The 14,294-nt window shown below is 64.1% G+C and overlaps 1 protein-coding gene across 6 annotated transcripts in view; it reads left to right on the top strand.

Moving 5' to 3' along the window:
* The window catches only part of ZFPM1 (zinc finger protein, FOG family member 1), a 63,452-nt gene that overhangs the window by 30,119 nt on the left and 19,039 nt on the right, over positions 1-14,294 (top strand). The gene's annotated exons all lie outside the window — the stretch shown is intronic.

Raw genomic sequence — 14,294 nt, 5'->3', positions numbered from 1 at the left:
GACAGGCTCCTGGGGAACTGGGACACTAGTGCGGCTAGCAGCGCGGGGAGGGAGGTCGCAGGGGACGTGCAGCTAGGGCCTCAGCTTGTGGGGGCCGGGATGACCTCACCCGGGCAGAGAGGACCCCCGTGGTCTCCCAGGGGTGTTAGAGATGCTCTCCTGCCGTTCAGTTCTAGTAGCCCTGTGAACCTCGTTGTGATCCCGAGGTGCCAATGAGACAGTGCTGGATTGATTAGTGGTGTCTGCAGGACACCAAAGAGATGAGGGCTTATGTGTTTTCCGGGCTCCCTGCTGTCTTCACACACCTCTTTCTGCTGTATGTGCACGTCTGAGGCCCAGAGAGGGCAGGGTTGGCCATTGGTCACAACCAGGATGGGGACCACGACCACAGACTCAAGGCCAGGGGCGAGTCAGTCCACTGAGAGCGTGGGTGGGCCATGGAGCACCCTGGGTCAGACAGGCTGGGCCCCCGTGCTAGCCCAGGACGGGAAGGGGCGTTAGCACAGCCCCTCTGCTGCGGTCAGGACTCCTCGGCTGTCCCCACGTCACCCTGGTGACCCAGTGACAGGCAGGGAGGGGCCCCGGGAGCCCTGGCCAGCTGTGCCCACAGCGCACGGAGCACCTGGCCAGGGACAGGCCTCAGGCCACGTGTCTATGCAGCCCGCACCACCGGTCGGGGATGGCTGAGCTGGACACCCCCCTGCAGGGCCAGGCCTCTCCACACACAGGGGACAGAGCCGTGGGGCTGGGGCCGACTCTGCTGCCCCATTTTCCTTGGGTCTAGGATGAGGTAACAGCAAGGCACCTAAAGACTCCAAGTCAGCCCTGCTTTGGCCCCATGGCTCCCACACTCCAGGGTGGTCCAGGGACCACCACCAGTCCAAGGATTGGACCCTTTGCAGGCGGGGGCTGAGACTGCAGTCTGGAGCGTGACTGCAGTGACAAAGGGGCTGGGCTGTCCTCACACCAGCCCCTGAGGCAGGTGCAGAGCAGCCCTGGGGCTGGTCCACGTCACCGCCCAGAGGCAACACACCAGACTTCAGCCCTGGAGCTCTGGCTGTGCATGTGTGGACGCCGGCCCAGCTGTCCTGCGTTGGCCCCCGCCCACCGTGCGGCCTTCTTAGCATCCGCATCCATGTTCTACAGACGGGAAGGCAGAGGCCCCTGGAGATCAGGGCCTGGCCTCAGGGCGGCTGTGGGGGCCGTGGCTTGGGTGGGTGCACTCGGGTGCTTCCTGCGCTATTTGCATCTTCGGGGGGCCATGGGGGGGCTCCCTGTCAGTCCCCACAGATAGGAATTTCTGTGTAGTGGGCAGCGATGGGCCGATAAGCGGTCGCTGGCCAACCGCCGTGGTGGCCGTCCTCTATCAGACCCCAAACAGGCCACACTTATCGCCTGGCCGGGAAGCCAGAGAGGCCCCGTGGGCTCTTATCTTGTAGGGACCGCCCCACTGGTGATGGGAGGCAGGCCTTGCCGGGGCCGGCTGGATCAGCGTCCCCAGGGGCAGCGCCCGGCCCAGGGACCGGCCAACCAAGGGAAAGGGGTGTGCAGCCAAGCCTTCGCCAGGTCCTGGTGCCCTGGTGGTTCCCTGGCCCCTCCCGCACGGTCCCTCTGACCCCTTCCCCAACTGAGGATCTCTTGAAATCCAGTTCCTCCTGCCCCATCCCACGTGAGGACTGCCACCCTGGGGACCTGGCTTGTCAGGCCAGGGATGGTGGTGGGGGACTACCTTTCCTTCTGGGATGGAGGCGCCAGCCGGGACCACGTGCACCCTGTCCTGCCTGGCTCTGGGGGGCCACTGAGCCTCAGTTTCCCGTGTGAGGCCCAGGGCTCACACACATCTGGTGCGGCCCTGGCAGGGGGTGGCCCCCCACCCCTCGCCTTCCTGGCTACTGTCTTCTGCTGGCCAGGACAGCTCCTGGGTCAGACCCATGCCAGGGGGTGCTGAGACCGCAAGGTCCCAGGGCATGTGAGTCGACCCGGCAGAGAGGCTGGGCCACACGCCTCTGTTCAGCCACGCGTGGGTCTGGTGCAGCTGCCCTTCCTGCAGGGGTCCAGGCCCTGAGCAGAGACCCCAGGAGATACCTCCACCCCAGGCAGAAGGGAGGCCTTCCAGCTCCTCCTCCCCGGGGGCCCTGGACGTGCGCCACACACACGGTGAAATCTGGGCCACAGGGTGTTTGAGGGGCCTGTCAGCTCCAGCCTCGTTACTGCCCCCATGCCAACTGCCCCCCACCCCCGCACCCCACCACGACCCCAGAGTTCCAGAAACAGGTGGGGAGGCACTCAGGATGTCACTTCACTTCAGACGTCAAGAGCGTCGTCAGCTGCCGGCGGCTAGTTCTCAAGTGCGACTGCTTCAAGCGGGAACCCCATCCAGACCCGGCTGTTCTGAGAGGCCGGAAGCTGCCTGCCCAGGCCTGGGGCCAGCTTTGCTGAATGACTGGGGCAGCTTGCCTGACTTCTCTGGGCTTGGTTTCCTTGCCTTTATAAGCACGCAGAGCAGAGCCAGCTCCCCACTCAGTGCCAGCAGTCTGCCGGGACGGCCCAGGCCCCTCTGGGCCAGGGAGGGTCTGGGGGAGAAGCCACTGTGTGAGACCACGCAGCAGGGAGGGGCCCCTGCTGGTAACGGGCACCTTGGCCAGGGGTCCCTGCTGACCGTCAGGAGCCTGGGGTCCTGGCTGGGTCTGCAGAGAGGTCGCTCCCCTCCTCCGAGCGGCAGGGGCAGCAGCCCTGGGGGTGAGGCTGGTACGGAGGCCATACCAGCTGGGCAGGGGCACCCCCATCCTCATGGAGCCCAAACACCACCAGCCCCGTGGACTGTCTGGGAGGGGAGGGTCCTCGCCAGAAAAGTGACCCCAACACTGAGGTCAGCAGTTCCGCGTGGATGTGGGAGAGGAGAGTGCCCACCAGAGCACAGCCCACGCCAGGACCCCAGGGAGCTGAGCCGGGTGCTGGGGGGAGCCTCTTGTCCCAAGAGAGGGGGTCCCTGGGGCTGCCACTGGGAAAGTGAATGAGAGCAGAGCAGGGGACCCACCCCGGCCATGAGTCTGTGGGGCGGCTGCAGTCCACAGTGGGGAGGGGGTGTTGGGCACGGGGCTGCCCTGCCTGGTACTGTCCTCATCTCCCGCTGAGCCACCAGCCCGAGTGAGAGGGCAGAGGAGAGGGGTGGACGGCAGGGTGTTTTTATCTTTGAAATGACCTTGTTTGTGCAAGGGGCTGGCTGTTTAGAGTTCCGATATGCAGATGGCTGGGAGCTATAATCTGAAATCCCCACCTCGCATCTGTGATGGCCCTGCCCTACCTCTGCTCCGCGGCCCCAGTGACGGGCTCCCCCTTTGCCTCCCCAGTTAACGTGCAGGAAAAGCAGAGGGGTGGGTACACAGGCAGCCCCAGGGAGGGCTGCGAGCCCTGAGGGTCCCCTTCAACTGTGGAGGGTCCTGGCCCTATCACCCGCCTCATGGCCCCCGTTGCAGTGGCGGTTGGCGTGACCTCAGCCTCCTGGCCGGGGCATGAGAAATGGAGGGCAGTGAGTGGGGGCTGTGCTGGGTTTGGGCCCCCAGGGACCCGAGAGCCTCTGCAGCCAGACCTCGTGGGGGTCCCCTCCCCCCAGGGACTTGCCTGGGGCAGACCACATGAGCACTTCCCATCCAGTTCTCTGCGTGCCTGCCCAGGAGGCAGCATGGTCCAGACACCCCTGAGTGCAGGGCTGTCCACCTCAGGGGCAGTGAGCAGCTGGGGAGGGAAGGAGTGAACCTAGGGGACCCCAGGGCTCCCCACCAGCTCTGGTGGCTAGTCAAGTGGCCCTGAGCATGGCCTGGGCTCCACAGATGGCCAGGCCCGTGACCTGACAGTGTGGTCAGAGCCCCAGGAACAGGGTCCCTTCACCTGTAAGTGTATCGGGGCCTGGAACTCTTTCCTGGTGACCTGTGTTTACAAGACAAAATTCAGATGACCAAACATGAGGTGTCACCTTCTTGGTTCTCAGCTTCATCCCAGGCCCTTGAGGCCAAGATGGGAAGGCTGGCCACGTCCCCACTGCACTGCAGGTCAGCAGAGGGGACAGCCAGCTTGTCAGGCCACGACAGCACCATAGGTGTACCCCACCCCCAAGGTGCAGCCTAAAGAATACATTGGAGTGGGCCGAGGGTGTTCAGTGAGGAGCGGGCACATGCAAATGCCCTGAGGTTTGAACAGCATGGGCGCAGCTGGAGCAGGGTTGGGGAGAGACAGGACAGGCCACAGATGGGTCAGGGTTTGGGCTCAAGGCCATGGACTGTAGTGAGATGCCTCCACCGTCTTGGCTGTAACATGGGGTGGGCGTGAAGCAGGGTGTTTGGTTGGCCGCTGCCTGGAGAGTGGGCTAGTGGACACCACCTCTGGGAGCAGGGAGCGGGTATGACGGCTGCTGTTTTCCACTTGGGCCCCGGAGCGGCTTCTTCTCTGTGCAGGGTCCCGGGGTCTGCCGGAGGTCTGGCATGCTCGCCCAGGAGCATGCGCAAGGGTGTCGGGCTAGCCGTCTGGGTGCACTCAGTGGACTAATCTTGCCGCCTGGAGTTTCTCTGCAGACCTCAAGGTTTGTTATCGGGCGGCGGCGGTGGGCAGGCGGCTGAGGCAGGACGGCCCGTCCTGATGGACAGCGGGGAGATGGGCTGATACGGCCTGGCCACACGGCCCCTCCCGCCCGCTCGGCATGTGTGGGTGGGAAAAATCATTTCAGCTATTTTGTGTTATCACTGGGCCTGGCGTTGCGGCCCAATAGGCCCATTTATCTTAGATTAGCGGGGGGGGGGGGAGGGGCACAGGAGGGAGCAACGGCGGGCGGTGGGGGTCAGCCTGGGTTCAGCTCAGAGACCAGAGCCAGGAGCGCCAGGAGCCACCTTCTCTCCGTGTTCCACGCCAGATGTCCCCAGAGAGATGTGTTCCCTGAGACCGCCCCCCTACCCCCGTCCAGAGGGCCCTCCACCCATCCTGACCCCCTTCGCAGCTGAGTGGACCAGGACTGGAGCAGTGGGGAGGGGGCGCACCGAGGAGGGGGTCGTTGGTTTTTGGAACCGCCATCCTTGCCAGGTGGTTACTACGTACCGCCAGCTGGAAAGGGGAGGTGTGTCTCCGGTGATGCGGGCCGTTAGAAGCAAGTAGTGGGGGTCTGCAGTCCAGGAGTGGGCCAGAGAAGGGGGTTGTTTATTCACTCAACAAACCCCTGTGCTTCCTGCACTTACTCAGTGCCAGCATCATCCCGGCCCCCCAGGGGACTGTTGTTTCGATCAGGGAGACAGAGACTAAATAATAAGTAAAAGCATCACATGTCCAGGGGTGTTAAGAGGGTGAGGCTCTGGAATGAACTGAGGGGCGGCCTGAGCCGCGTTTGAGCAAAGACCAGAAAAGTGAGGGGAGCTGGCTGCCGTCTGGGGACTGCTGACCAGGACGGTCTCAGAAAGCAGGCGGATCCCACTCTGTAGGTGGTTTTCATGGAAATGGGGTTCAGGGTCACAGGCTTTGGCTGGCTGTGACTCTGACGGGCCCCCTTGAGTTCCTCCTTGGCTCCCTCTCAAGCCCTTCCCTAGGGCATCAGTCCCCAGGCTAGGGGAGTGGCCTGAACCCCCAGCCAGCGTCCAGCAGCACAGCTCAGCGCTGCCGTCCCCTGAGCAGGGCCCTGTGGGAGAGCCCCAGAGCCAAGGCTGAGCTAGGGCCATCAGCCTGAGGTCCCTCCTTCTGGCTGGCCTGGCCCACGTGGATGCCGCGTCGTGTGCCGCCCAGTGGGCACCAGAGGCCCAGGTGCCAGGCCACACACAACACCCCAGGAGGGCCCTGAGCAGAGGGCCTGCACCCACTCCACCCTTAGTGGGGGCTGAGGCCATGGCCCACCGCCCCCAGACGTGATGCTTCAGCCCAGCTAGTGGAAGCCGCCCTTCGGCCCCATTCTGACTTCAACCTCCGCCCCGACAAAGGCCCGGGCCTCGGGTCACTCAGGGGGCCAGGACCCATGAGCAGGGCTGGCAATCCATGGGCCGCTCTTTAGCAAGACTTGCCCATCATCCCACTGGACTTGCCCGCCACACAGCCTGTCCACTCACTAACTTCCATTTTCATTCATTGAGCACCTACTGTGTGCCAGTCTTTGTCACGGACCCTGGGGGAGCCCCGGCCCTCCCAGGGCCACGGACTATGCGGAGAGCGGTCAGCAGGGGCCCAGAAGCTAAGCAGAGAAGGTGACCGAGAAGGGGCACGCATGGTGAGGGGTACGTGCCTCTTGCCCTCGGGGATCTGCACCAGGAGGTCCGCGGCAGGGAGCCGGCCCACCTGTGCGGCTGGTGCGGGCCCGGCGGGGAGACCACACGGGCCAGCCCGGCAGCCTTGTGGCAAGTGGACTATAGGGGCTCCGGTGTGGACACGAGAGACCCATGGAAAGGCTGACACTGAAATGTGGTGGCAGGCACCGTGCTCCCGTGTTTCAGGCGAGGACAATGAAGCCCAGAGAGATTCGGGGGGGACCCGGGCTGGGCCCTGCAGTCCCGCCTCCCGGCCCAGCCCCACAGGGTTCTCCGGGCCCTTTGGTGGGCGGCTGTGGACCCTGTGCCGGCAGAGATGGAGGGGGCACGGGGTGCCCTGCAGGGAGCGTGACCAGGCCCAGATCCCCCTCTCCCAGCGGCGGGTGGGGGCCCAGGCCTGGCCACTGACCTCACCGCCTTCCGGGAGTGGCTATCTGCGGCTGGGCCGCCTATCTCTGCCGCGGGTGCTAATCGAGCCGGCTTCCTCCTCCGCCCTCCCGCCGGCTTCCTGCCCTGGCTGCCCCCAACCCCGAGGCCGGGCGTCTGAGCGTCCGCCTGTCCCGCCAGGGCCTCCAGACATCAGGGCTGCAGGGCCACCCGGCCCCGGCTGGAGCCCCTGGAGAGGGCGGCCCCTCCCGGAAGCATGCTTCCTCATCCTCCTGGGCCCACTGTGGCCTGGGACGCCTCAGCTCGCCTCCCCTCCCACCCCCCATCCCCCACCCCCCACCTCCTGTGGAATGCGCAGGCCACACACAGGACGCCAGGCCAGCTTCACAGCAGGAGGTCAGGGCCTCGCCGGCTGTCACTATCATCCGTGCCTTCGCTGGCGAGGGACCTGAGTGGCCGCGGTTACTGCCACCAGCACCGGTGACCATCCAGCTACTCCCGGCTGGGGGAGCCCACTGACCACGGGCATCAGGACAGACTGACTTCTTGCCGTCCCACTCCTACTGGGGTGTATGGCTTGGCACCTGGGCCGCGCGTCTATGGGACAGGAGCCCGGACACTCGGGCCATCTGGAAGAGCCAGGAGGGCTGAGGACGGTGGGCGGGATGGCAGAGCGATGTGTGTGCTGTGGGGCCCCCTCCAAGCCCTCACGGGGGACACCTTGGGGCGGCCTGGGGCTCAGGGCCCTGGGGGCGGAGGGAGACCGGGGCAGGGCCACCCTCACGCCTTCACGCCTGACTCTGCCTGTCTCGGGATCTCCCTGCAACCCAGGGAGCGGGCAACTCTGGCCGGCCCACCTGACAGGTGAGGAAGGCGAACTGCAGAGGGTTGGCCAGACCAGGAGGGGAGCCGCCCCTGGCCTTCCCGATCTAACAGTGTCCCTGAGCCCCTCCCACCCGACGCTGGGCTCCTTATTTATTTATTGTTAGTGCTCTGTCTGTGCGCTAACTTCTTATTTCCTCACCGCGTGTTTCCATTACTACGGCAGTGGACGCGACCGATAAGATCGGTGCCTGGAGATGGGACAAAGGGGCTGCCATCGGCTCGAGGGCTGGTCATATCCTGCCCGAAGGGGCCGAGCGGGGCCTGAAATGAGCGATGTTATCAGGGCATATTGTGTGTGGGGGGGAGGGGTCCTGCTGCCTTGGCCACCCCTCCCCTTCCAGACAGAGGCTCTGTGTCCACCCCTCCCTGACCCCATCCCCATCCCCACACACACAGCCCCTCCGCTAGGTGGCCCTGGCATCTAGTCAGCCAGCCCAGGTCCCAGGTCCGCTGTGGTCTCCATGGGGCTGGGAGCTGCTGGGTGCAGTGGGTGCCAAGTTGGCCACCGCAGCCCCGCAAGTGCTCACACAGGTCCAGGTGCTCAGGCCAGAGCCTCCTGAGCCCCTCAGGGCGCCCAGATGCCCCTGCCTTGACTCAGCAGTTCAACTTCTAGGAATTTACCCCAGAAAAAATAATCTCAAATGCAGACAGGCGTAGGGTGGTGTGGTGGTGTGGATAGTCATCGCCGCGTGCAGAAGATAGTAAGCCATCAATGTTTTTATTTCTGCTGCTCTGCAAAATGTCCACATGAAAGGGGAGAAATGATTCCCAAAGAAACAGATTGCGCACAGACGCCCTGCCGTGCTGTGAGTGCGCCTCCTGCCACCGCTGCCTCCCCGGGCCCAGGCCTTTCTGCCTCCCCTGCGGGCCCGGGACCTGGCAGAGAGGGCAGGAGCCATCACCTCAGCAGATGAGAGGGGTGCAGGTCCCGAGGCAGAGACCCGGTGGAGCCCAGCCGTGGGGTGCAGACACGCGTGCTCTGTGGAGGGTCAGCGGGGGCGCCCTGGAGGCTCCTGGGCAGAGGCTCGGGGAAGGGCGCTGTGTCTGGAGCTGGGGCCGGCTGGGGCCCGCTGTGTGCAGGAAGCAGGGTCTTCTGTCCTCTAGCCGCTTCTTCCTTGCCCCTTCCCCACCCTGCCCCACCCCATCCGCCCACCCCCAACACACGGGCAGGAAGAACAGAGCGCTGGACAGGAATCAGAGTCTGGGCTTGAACTCCGTCACCACCGCGCTGTGTGGCCAGATCCCCTCTGACCCTTGGTCTCCACCTCTGTGAACGCAGAGAATCGCCACCCCCAGGGCACGTGGTAGCTTGAGGACTGAGTCATCCACGTCCTGGGTGCAGGCATCTGCAGGTCCGCACGGCTCCTGAGAAGGGCTTACAGTTCTCGGGACCGGCCTCATGCTGGGTCATCCTCAGGGGCCCCGGGCCTGTGCCCCAGAGCCCTGGGGCCTTGGGTGACACAGCCCTCCCCAGGCTCAGCCTCCTCCATGGGCGGAGTAGCCCAAGGGTGTTCACACAGGGTCTGCTAGTGCTTCTCCCAAGGGAGATTCTTACTCCCTAGGGGCTGGCCCTGCGGGGTGGGGTAGTGTGGCAACTTCCTCGATGGTGTTGGCCAACCTCAGTGCCCACCACTGCCCTTAGGGCCGGAGTGGGCCCCTGCCAGGCTGGGATGGGCACCCTCCCTTTACCCTCTCAACCACCCAGCCTGGGCCCAGAGCCTCAGCTGCCTTCATGCCCACCTCTCCTGCCCATTCACAGTAGAGAGACAGGGCCCGAGGGGCAGATGGGTGGGACCAAGGCACGGGGCAGCGGGGCCAGCCGGGCCGACTGAGAGGTGGTGAGCTGGAAGCCAGCCGGAAGGAAAGGCCCTTGGTGGCGTTGGCCCCTGGAAAACAGGGCCGAGGCCAGGACGCCCAGGCTGATAGGAGCCTGATAAGCTGTTTGCACAGGAGGTATTTTCCTTACCTTATCACAGGTCCTGCTTCCAGCCCACCCCTCCAGGACCAGGCAGGGCTGGGGAGAGCCAGGGACCCCCTCCCACCCGGTTTCTCAGGCCACAGGGTCTCTCCCGAGATCAGAGTCCCAGGGCCTGGAGCTGCTGGGGCCCTCTGCCCACTCTGCAGGTGGGAAGGCTGAGGCCTGGAGACCAGGACAGTTCTTTTTTTCTTCTAAGCTTTTCGAGAAGGCTGGAGAGACCATGCGGCCACCAACTTTGCGGCCCTGGGGCCCCGCGGGCCGGTGGGCGAGGGTGGTCCGTCGGAACCCTGGTGTGGGGCCGGCCCCACCCTGCACTGCTGGCTCTCCCCAGGCAGTCCCAGTCTGCCATTAGCCGGGGCCAGGGTTCAGCCCGATAGAGATAGGCTGTTGTTCTGTGTCAAAAAATCAATAATCCCAGTGATGTCCCAGCGATAGGAAGAGAAGTTCACAGCACCAGCTGGCAGGGGCGGGGGGGCAGGGGCTCAGCGCCTGGGGGCTGGCGTCACCCGCTGGCGGGTGGGGCCAGTCCACAGTGGACTCCAGGCCCAGGGGCCAGCGTGCCCCCCTCCTCGCCCATCCTGCGTGCCAGCTCTTCACAGATGGGAAGCAGGAGCCTCAGGGGCGGCTCTGAGCCTCCATGCATCTGGGGTACCAGGGCAGGTACAGGCGGGCTGGGGGACATACCCCACCCCCGCCCTACACGACCAGCTGCCCCTTCTCCCAGGCCTGTGGCTCGTCAGCAGGGCCCGGGTCCTCAGCCCCAGGTCCACCCCCCTGCCACCATCCTGCAGACAGATGCCCGCAGGGTGGGCTGCACCCAGGCGCTCTCAGCACAGCCAGCAGCCAGTGCCCCCTGCCCAAGGAGTACATTCTAGGGAGAGACTGAGAGCCACTGAACGCACACGTGGGCCCCTCGGCCCTGGAGGCAGCTCAGGGCACAGTGAGCTGGTGGAGGCACCCCCACTGCACGCATGAGGGGACTTGGGAACAGAGGCCCCCAGCCAGGGTGTCCAGGGTCCTGCCTCCTGAAGGGCCCTTCCTGGCCTAGGCCCTGCGGTGTCTGGCACCACCAGCCCACAATGGACGGGCCTCCGTGCCGCCCCCACCAGCCCCCTCTGCCGTCAGCTCCAGGGAACCTGCCTGCCTGCCGGCTCCACCCCGCATTAGGCGGGCCCCATGAGGCACAGCCACCCCACCCCAAGGGAGGGGCTTGAGAGGGGTCCTCTGAGTCTGAGCTCCAGCCCTGCCCCCACCGCTGGCCACTGTGAGTGCAGGGACTGTGGACAGCTTCTTGGGAAGGAGCTTCTGGGCTCAAAGCCCTTTGAAAACCTCTGGCCTGGAATGAGAAGGCCACCCCATTCCAGGGAGGCTCAGCCTCTGCCCAGCCTGGAACTCAGGGATGCTGGCAGAGGGCACCAGGCTGGCAGACCAATGGGAGACCCACGAGCGGCAGTGCGCCACGGGGGCAGCTCCCAGCAGTCCTCTCGTCTGACTTCCCTGTCAGTGAATCGGGCATCGTCTTGGTCACCGCCACAGCTCCAGAGTCAGGCTCTTGGTAACGTGAACTACACAGCGGAGATCTGATGGAGCTCGGCCCCCAGAGTGGGTGTGGGATAGGGTGGCGTTTGAGGCCAAGGGGCGGCAGGCTGCACTGGGCTCCAGCAGGTCGTGGTCCCGTGGGAACCAGAGCCTGGCTCTGTCTCAGCATCCAGTTACCCCCACGAGGCCAGAGACCCTGGTGTATGCCATATGATTCTTAACTCGTTGCAGCCCGTCACCATTTTCATACGTGCCCCCAGCTCTCAGCCCCTCCAGCTGTTTCTGCTGGTTCTAGGCTCTCCTGCCAGGGTCCAGGTACTCCAAGGGGCTCCCTGGGGGCACCCAGGCTGGAGGCAGAGGGGAAACCCTCACCCGGCCCCAAAGAGCCACTAATCCTCCGAACACTCAAGTGGCTTTGTTCTGAGCCAGTGGCTCCCTGAGCTGTCTTATCTAGAAGGCGTGCGTCAGGTTATTCCTTCCATCTTGTCCATGCTGCTGCTGTGGGCCCAGGGTTCCAGGGTTGGGCCTGACAGGCAGGACTGGTGTCAGGATGGCTTCCCACCCTGCTTAGCTCCCCTGAGGAAAGGGGACAGGGACAGGATAGTGCCTAGGGCCCAGAATGCTCAGCCTCTCCTTGTGCTGGCTTTGCTGTGAGCGAGAGCATACTGCCTGGGTCGGGTCGCAGGTTGGGGTCAGGGAGATCTGGGCTTCACCCTCCTGTGCTGCTTGCTGGCCCTGTGACCTAAGACCATCCCCTGACCTCTCCAAGATGTGTTCTCCACGCCTTGCAATGAGTGGCAGAAATAGACCCCACCAATTTTACCCCAAAGCTTAACCATGTCCCTTTGACACTTTGTCCTTGTGAGTCACAGCTGGGAGCCTAAGTCTGTACAAAAGGCACCATGGTCACTAGTGACTGCAGAGTTAGGATCAAGCTCCGCCCCTTTTAATTTCCTGATGTGGGATTCAGGTGTGGCCTGATTCAGGCCATCTTCTGGTCCTGAGGCCTGGAGGGCGGGACAGCTTAGAGAAGGCCACCAAGCCTGTCAGCAGCCAGGGTGAGAGTCTTGCCACAACCCAGCCTGGGGCACCAGCCCAGGTGGGAGAAGCCACATGGCTCCAGCAGGTATGTGGGCCTCCTGCAGAGCAGCTGGCTGCCCACCATGCACTTCAACCTCGCTGGCTCACCCAGGCACATCCCACAGCGCTGCTCATGCCGCAGGACCTGGGTCCCCCTCCTGGCCTGTCCACAGTCCCCTCCTCTGGGCCTTGTTGCCCCGTCGGTAAACAGGAATCAAAAGCAGGCCGGCAAGTGGGACCTAGGGTGGGAGCGTTCGGAGGAGATGATGGGAGTTTGCCGTCTGCCCCTCCAGCCAGATCACAGGATAGCCACACACGGCCAGGGCCTCAGCGCCAGTATAGACAGACCCTCCCCTCCCAGCCCAGAGACTCCATGGTCACAGAGCAGGAGGGAAGGTGACCAGCTCCGGGTCTTGTGTGTCCAGATGGGCCCCCACAGCCTTGGTGGTGCCCACCCTACCTGGTCAGGCTAACCCCACCACCTGGCCTGCTGCGTGACCTTGAGGGAGGCGCATGCCCCTTCTGTGCCTGCTTGCACGTTGGTGCAGGACATGCTGCTCTGGGACCAGGCCCTTGGACACTTCTAGAACCCGCTAGGGCGGAGCCTGCTCACTCTGGGGTTTTCTTCTTCTCCCTCTCACTCCTTCTGTCCCTTTTCTGTGACTTTTATCAAAGGCAAACAGCATGATCCCTGAGATAGGGCCGCTCCCGACAAAGCCGGGGCCAGCTGGCCCCCGGGAGCCGCAGGGCGGGGCCGGGCGGGAGCGATGAGGCCGATTAGATAAGTGGGTTCTGGCAGTGACCCCAGGGTGGGCACCCACACACTGATCCCAGAGCCCACCGTTCAGGGCGGGGACTGCCGGGCGGCTGGCCTTTGTACCCTGGAGGCCACTGGCCATTAGCACAAATGGAGCCCGGCCCCTGGAAGGAGGGGCCAGCCAGCACAGCGTGGGGCAGGCCTGAGCTCACAGACACTCCTGAGGACATCAGGGCCCTTCGGGCAGAACCGCCAAGCGGCCAGTGGGCCGTGGTTCGGCAGGACCTGGGGGTGGCTGGGCTTGCGGGCTCTGGAGCCAGATGGTCTGGGTTGGAGCCCCGGATCCTTCCTCAAGAAGGAGCTCAGGTCTGGCCAGATGGCTGCAGCCCTTGCTGAGCATCCGAGCTCTCTGGGCCATTCCAGTGGGAAGCACAGGGAGACCAGAACCTTCTCACTGTTTCGCCTGCTGTTGAAGGAGGTAGCCAAGGACTCCAGGCTGTGGGACAGAGCTGGGGGCAGGGCCAAGTCTGAGGACAGCCCTTTGCAGCCCTGGCAGGACCAGAGGTGTGGAAACACCCAGGCGCAGGGGAGGGGGCGTGCCGGGCCCACAAGCTGACGGGCACCATCTTTACTCTCGGAGCCACCAGCCCAGCAGGTGACCGGAGGCTCAGCGAGAGCCAGGCAGTGGCAGGACTGGCCTGTTTGTAGACTCCAGACCCCAGTGCTCCCAGCCGCCACCCCATCTTCTGGGCTCCCACTCCAGGCCTGGGGTGGCCATGCCCAGTCCTGCCTCCTTTCTGTGGCCTCTCAGGATGCCATTGAAGCGGTTTGAGACCTAAATAGATGTTTAAATCATGTAAATATGCAAAGGCTGAATTTTCTCATCTGGACTCTCACACATGCTTTGGGGGTGAAATTGAATCCCAGCGTGGCATGTTTGTTCTGGAAATAACATGTGTGGGGTTGTTTGCCAGAATAAATTAGTCTCTGTCCCAACACTGTGCCGGTAGTGATGGCCCGACCCCCGTGGGGAGGCCCACCCAGGCCTGCCCCTCCCCCACACCAGGAGGAGCCAGCCTGCGACAGGAGAGCAGGGGCTGCCCACTGCCCCCCACTGCCCTCCAGCTGCCTCTCCCCACCCTCTCTTCTCTATCGCCTCCTGCCTCCACCCAGAAAGACCCAGAAAAGGGTGTCAGGGCCCTGACCGGGAGCGTGCTAGGGCTCTGGTCAAATCCCACCAGCCAGCTGTGTACCCCGGGCTGGTCTTTTAACCTCTCTGAACCTCGGTCTCTCCCCTTGTACACCTGTGGGGGGACAGCTTCAGCGTGGCTGGGAGGAATCCCAGTGATTTATGGCAAGCGTTTGGCTAAGGCTCAATAAACAGAAGCTGGAAGCT

Source organism: Cervus canadensis, chromosome 18 (assembly GCF_019320065.1).
Source record: "Cervus canadensis isolate Bull #8, Minnesota chromosome 18, ASM1932006v1, whole genome shotgun sequence".
NCBI lineage: Eukaryota > Metazoa > Chordata > Mammalia > Artiodactyla > Cervidae > Cervus > Cervus canadensis.
This window is presented reverse-complemented; position numbering and strand designations above follow the sequence as displayed.